Below are 7,500 nucleotides of genomic sequence, written 5' to 3'. Positions count from 1 at the left end.
GTATCGTTGGGAATTTCACGATAAGCGAAAAGAACAACAGGAATATACCGGTCCCATACTATTGGATGATCACTACAAACTTTCTTTAACATATTTTTAAGTACACCATTCATCCGTTCTACAGTTCCCTTACTTGCACGCATGATATGGGCTTGTGAATAGCTCTAATTGATAATAATTCATGTATTTCTGCCATGAGATCTGACTTAAACTGAGTTCCCCCTGTCGCTTAGTATTTCTTTTGGTACCCCAACTCTACAAAATACTTCTACTAAACTTTCAGTATCAATATTTCTGAGAGGTACAGCTTCGGGGTAGCGTGTAGCTAAATCAATTATTGTACGAATATACTTGTGACCACGACTTGGGCTGGAACAATCGGACCCACAATATCAATAGCCACTCTACTGAATGGTTCAGAAACTATAGGCATTTTTACACAAAGCACTTTCTTTACTCTTTTCCCAAAAAATCTCTGCACTAGCCCTCGGCCAATAAAATTTACCAAGCACGTTTGTCAATAGTTTTTCCTAGAATAAAAATGATCAGAAATAAGTGATTCATGTGCAAGTTCATAACTATCTCTCTATACTTGAGAGGAACTACAATTTGCATTTTACCAACATCTAGCTGATTTTTACTTTGCACACATTTACGATAATCACGTTATTATTTACTACATACTTAACAACTCTCCCTTGGCAAGTTATTTCTTCCTCCTTCAAGCTTTTCCTAATTGACTTCAGAGAATCACATGTCCACTGTTTATTACTAAAATCTACTGGATTTTTAACTTGAACTTCAGACAAGACATCAGACAAGGTTTTTAATATGTTTTTTCCTAAGACTCTGTTCTCTTGTAATCACATTAACATTTAACTTATTTACATCTAATTCGTTATCTGGCACAGGTATGTTACTACAACAATTCTATTCCTGCCTGTATGTGTTGTTTTCAATCCAGGTATTAACCCAACAATTACATCAGAACATTTAATTGATGCTACGATAGCATTTACTCTACCGGAAAAGAATTTACTTCTAATGTAACATCTAATTTTGGGCAGATATATTGGACCACCCATGAAATATAACACCTTCACAGTTTTAGCCTTACTGAGATAAGGTGTTGGAATCAAAGTTTCGTGAAGAACAACAGTATTACACCCAGTATCAAACAGGAACCTCAACTGTTTTGTTAAAAACTCTTCCTTTCTCATCCACAATAGCATTCTTGGGTTTTTCTTCACTAGCTAGAGCGATGCTGAACTTAAGAATAATTTTCATTAGAAGATTTACACTGAGCAAAATTAACAGGATTATTTGGACAATTGGGTTTAATATGCCCAATTTCTTTACATAGGTGGCACTGCAATGTTTTAAGATTATCAACACCTACTTTATCAGATTTAGGTTGCATTCCTAACTTTGAACATTTATCAGACTTAAATTTAAAATTTCTACATTTATTAATTCCGTGAGCAATCAGATACCTATCAGCAGCTAACGCCATTTCATGAGAATTTTTACAAACCCTTTCTAAAAGAAATGTTCGCAAATCCCTTGAACTGTTAGCCAACAATTGATCCATAATCATAAAATCACAGACATCATCTAAGATTTATTAACATCAGCTAATTGCAACACTTATCAAAATTCTTAGTCTATATGAATACTGCACAAAGCTTTCATTAGTTTCAATAAATCCCTCTCTAAATTTCTTTCGATATACCTGAGGATTGACCTGAAACGCTTTCAATAAGGCTGCCTTCAATTCCTGATAATTACTTGCAATAGCAGGGTCAAGTCCACAGTACACTTTCAAAGCTCGTCCCCTTAATAATGTGCCTAACATAATACCATAGTCTTCCTGCTCCCATTTATGAAATCCAGCTAATTTCTCAAATCTATTCATGTACACATCAATTTCATCAGTTATCTCATCAAAGGGGGGGAAATTTTTTGGCAAAGATATTACATTCTCGCTACCTACACCACCTATATGCAAACCACTATTTTCTCAATTCTGCTTTGGCTAACTCATGTTTCCTGTCTTCCTCCTTCTCCTCCCTTTCTCTCTTAAGACATTCCAATTTAAATATCCTATCTTTCTCCTTTTCTGCCCTATCTTTCTCCTTTTCTGCCAACTCTAACTGCAACCTTTTCTCCTCTCTCTCAGCTACTCTATCCTCTCTAGCCTGTTGCTTTGCTATAAATTCCTCAGCTTCAGCAGTTTTCATACCAAGCTTAATAGCCTTATCCATCAAATCACTAAGATCCATAATAATGATGGGTAAGCATACAGTTAATAAAAAAAACAACACTTCATAATAAGTATTACAAAAAACATTAAATTATGAAATATGGCTAATCATGAACTCAACTTTAAAAGTAGTACTTCAATGATTACCAATGTCTATTATGGGTTTTCCACCATCAATGACAAAAATTTCCATGCCAAAAAAAAAAAAAAAAACTAGCATAAGGAAAATGAATACACAATAGGAATATTCAAGGATGAGAAAACAATCGGAACTTAAAGGAACATTAAACTAACATTACCCCTAACAAGCCCTACAATCATTAAGACTGAATTAGCTAGCATTAATAGGATACGATACAGTTTCTAATTCACTTCCCGACCTCAACTTTTTCCTAGAACGTAATATGACTACACGAACAAATACAAATTTATATTGCACCACAACGAGAATTTATTCCACTTTAAATAAAGCGCTTTCACACGACAACTCGCCAGACACAAAAGAAACAACATAGACAGAACTTTACCTTAACTCCAGTGATATTACTTCCAGTGATAGGCCACAAACCTTGCAGAACACTTAAATGAAATCCACCAACCTTCACAGGTAACGAAGTTCACATAGTTGTCAGCAGTAAACTGTAAATATAATTATACATAAGTTAAACAGTCTAGCAACTCTGCAAATGATTCCTACTCACTGCTTTTATTTGCATAGATGGAAATGTATTAGGCGCTTGTTACCTAACACTTTGGCTAGACTGGTATCAAGTAAAAAGAATTATAAAAAATGATTAATTTATTACAATAAATAGAATAACTTATAATAGTAATAGATGACACGTAGGTTGGAATGTGGGTACACTCTTGAAATTATCTAGATGGCTGAAGATGGTACGTAGTGGTTTAGAATGTGGGTACATTCTTGAAATTGTCTAGATGGCTGAAGATGGTACATAGTGGTTTAGAATGTGGGTACATTCTTGAAATTGTCTAGATGGCTGAAGATGGTAGATCCATGATGAACAGATCTTTCACCAGGTAAGTAAAAACGGTACATCCAACAGGTCATACAAGTTAAGAACAAGAGTCAAACAGACAAGACACCATAAGGCAAGATAATGTCAAGCAAGGCAAGGCAAGGGTAAGGTAGAGTGTCTGGCAAAATAATAACACAAACAATAGCTTAGAACAAAAGGTCCACTGTTAACATATCACTATTAAACCATAATAGCTTTACGTAATAATTATTTACATAGAATATAAGGTATACAACAAAGAGCAAATAACTTCTTACCATGTGAAAGGTTGCGAGGATCGCAAGGTGGTGGCTATCACTTGGAAAGTAAATCAAAAGTAAACAATAAGTAATACCAAGGACACTGAAATAACGAACAGACCAACCAACGCCATCTATTGGATGAAAATACAACCAACACTCAGATTCAAGTTTTATGAAAGGAAAATACCTGGGTTTGAAAGGATCCATAGGTTCGCGCCCTGGTCCAGGCAAATCTATTATCGAGAAAAAAAATTCCCCTTCGGTTAAGCATATATAAAAATATATTAATTCCGAGGTAGAGCGAATTAGATATTAAAGGACATTGTAGCTCGGTATATGTATATGAATCACGGTAAATGATGATGACCTTATAGATTGGCTACGTGCTGTCAAAAGCACTACAAACACTACTGGAGTCGAGGTGGGTTGATGTTGTCTCCAAACCACTAATTACCTGCGCGCGAAAGGTATATGAGGGTGAGAGGCGACATGAACTTTTAGCCTCTCGCGGTGGTGTAGTAGGTAAAGCTTCACTGACGTTCCTGGGTTTGAAAGGATCCATAGGTTCCGCGCCCTGGTCCAGGCAAATCTATTATCGAGAAAAAAAATTCCCTTCGGTTAAGAACATATTGAAAAATATATTAATTCCGAGGTAGAGCGAATTAGATATTAAAGGACATTGTAGCTCGATATATGTATATGGAATCACGGAAATGTGATATGACTTATAGATTGGCTACGTGCAGTCAAAGCACTACAAACACTACGGAGTCGAGGTGGGTTGATGTTGTCTCCCAAACCACTAATTACCTGCGCGCGAAAGGTTATATAGGGTGAGAGGCGACATGACTTTTCCGCCTTCCGCGGTGGTGTATAAGGTAAAGCTTCACTGAACTTCTGGGTTTTGAAAGGATCCATAGGTTCGAAGCCCGGTCCAGCAAATCTATTATCGAAAAAAAAATTCCCCTTCGGTTAAGCATATTAAAAATAATTAATTCCGAGGTAGAGCGAATAGATATAAAGGACATTGTAGCTCGTATATGTATAGAAATCACGGAAATGTGATATGACTTATAGATTGGCTACGTGCTGTCAAAAGCACTACAAACCACTACTGAGTCGAGGGGGTTGATGTTGTCTCCAAACCACTAAATTACCTCGCGCGAAAGGTATATAGGGTGAGAGGCGCCATGAACTTTTTAGCCTCCCCCCCCCCCCCCTCCCCCCCCCCGCGGCTGGGGTAGTAGGTAAAGATTCACTGACGTTCCTGGGGTTTGAAAGGATCCATAGGTTCGCGCCTGGTCCAGGCAAATTTTATTCGAGAAAAAAAAATTCCCCTTTCGGTTTAAGCATATATAAAAATATTAATTTCCGAGGTAGAGTGAATTAGATAATTAAAGGACATTGTAGCTCGATATATGTATAGAATCACGGAAATGTGATATGACTTATAGATTGGCTACGTGCTGTCAAAAAAAGCACTACAAACACTAACCGGAGTCGAGGTGGGTTGATGTTGTCTCCAAACCACTAATTACCTGCGCGCAAAGAAAAAAAGGTATATGAGGGTGAGAGGCGACATGAACTTTTAGCCTCTCGCGGTGGTGTAGTAGGTAAAGCTTCACTGACGTTCCTGGGTTTGAAAGGATCCATAGTTCGCGCCCTGGTCCAGGCAAATCTATTATCGAGAAAAAAAAATTCCCCTTCGGTTAAGCTATATGAAAATATATCAATTCCGAGGTAGAGCGAATTAGATATTAAAGGACATTGTAGCTCGACATATGTATATGAATCACGGAAATGTGATATGACATATATATATATATATATATATATATATATATACATATATATATATATATATATATATATATATATATATATATATATATATATATATATATATATATATATATATATATATATATATATATATATATATAGATATGATATATATATGTGTGTGTGTGTGTGTATATATATATATATATATCATATATATATATATATATATATATACATTATTTCCTAGTGCAAGTGCTTAAGAGTAAAGACACATAGTCCATTCACAAAAGGTAGATTCTTGTGCCTACGAGACGCTTGTTTGGCGGCCTCTGATTGGCTGGTACCGGGGAGGCAGATGCTCGCTCAGTGGGTTATTTTTCGTTTCTAGCTTAGAAAACTAGCATTATGTTTACATTTCTTCATTTATCTCACGTTTTACAAATTTTAGGTGGGAATAAATAAACAGATGTAATTTTGTTTATTGAGGGAACAAATGAAAACCATAAGCTTTTGATGTTATTGGCCAGAGAAAACAAGTTCTGTTATTTATCAGTGAGCCTCATAAAGCATGCACATTTCTTACCTAGACTAAATTGAAGCCAACACCCAGATGCATCCATCTGATTATTTACATTTTTTTTTTATCAGATGTCCAGAATACGGACATATTTGATATTTGAGTAAAAATGTTCGAAGTCATAATGGGAATTCTATGCATTTATTACAGAAAATGTAATGACATAATATTCGGTAAATACATATTCTCGAAACTGCAAACTTCTCAAATCGCCAATTGGCAACTGCCAACGCGCCAACGGCTCTAGCCGAGAGGGCCAGACCCCATGATATCTTGCGTCTCTCGGCACTACTGTCAAACCGAGTCAAGGACGGATGCAACATAATTAGACATATTCTTCATTTTCTATTTACATATTACACGCATCTAAAATCTGAAAACACCAGCGTATTCAGGGTGATTTTATTGTCTAAAAACACAAGATTTTATTTTATCTTGATCTCATGAATTATGCAAAATCCGACGATAAATAAAAAGTTATAAAAATTAAATGTTCTCTCTTCACTTCTACTCGTTATAATTCCTTTGTATTTTACTTATTGATTTCAGGAAAGATCAATTAATTGTACATTTAATCACCGAATCCTTTGGTATGACCAAAACTTTCCTATCTATTGTAAAACGTGAGATAAATGAAGAAATGTAAACATAATGCTAGTTTTCTAAGCTACAAACGAAAATATGACCCACTGAGCGAGCAGCCTGCCTCCCGGTACCAGCCAATCAGAGGCCGCCAAACAAACGTCTCGTAGGCAAAAGAATCTACCTTATGTGAATGGACTTTTATGTATATTTCATTCAGGCGAAAAGTGCGTAGTTCGCTGAGATACCTGCTTTCGACGGGGGAGTTTTGGTAAAGGGAGGGGGATGCCTTGATAAACCTTTTCGTATAAACACGGCCAGAAAAGACGATTCACCGCTATAGTCGCCGAGCTTGTTTGCACAACTTGACTTGTAATTGATTTCTTGCTTATGGCTGACAGGCTGCTTGTTTTTATTTAGGTCATGTAAGCTAGACTACGGATCTTCTGAGATGGTGGTTGAACCACGTTAATTCCTTCCTTCTTATAGAGAGAACCTTTAATGACACTACAGACTGAGTTTAGCTTCCCTTCATCATCTGTCACGTTCCTTGCATTACACCCAATGTATTTCACTCCCAGCAGCACATTGAGCATAATAACTATTGAAATGTAAACCAGCTACCATTTTAATAAAGTACAGTTGTATTTTAATAATTTGAATTTTTTTTATTGTTTTTATTAGGTGGTCTCTTCTTTCTGTATTTCCTTTTTTTATCTTCTGTTACTTCTGTGCAATGAATACCACAGTCTTCTCTGGAAGCTTGAACTTCAAATCAGTGGCACCTGCGAGCTTGTTTCATAATAATAATGAATAATAATAATAATAATAATAATAATAATAATAATAAAATAAAGAATATGATTATGTGACACAAAATATTATTTTCCGTTTCTCATTAGCTTCGAATTTACAAGAGTAAAATTGTAACGTGGAGTTACTATGGCATCGCGCCAGGAATCCCACAGAATTGAGAACGATGTTCAATCAACGGAATCTCGAAGGGTGAAA

This window comes from Macrobrachium nipponense, chromosome 14, assembly GCF_015104395.2.
Source record: "Macrobrachium nipponense isolate FS-2020 chromosome 14, ASM1510439v2, whole genome shotgun sequence".
Lineage (NCBI taxonomy): Eukaryota > Metazoa > Arthropoda > Malacostraca > Decapoda > Palaemonidae > Macrobrachium > Macrobrachium nipponense.
The sequence above is the reverse complement of the archived record's forward strand: the minus strand, read 5'-3'. Positions refer to the sequence as shown.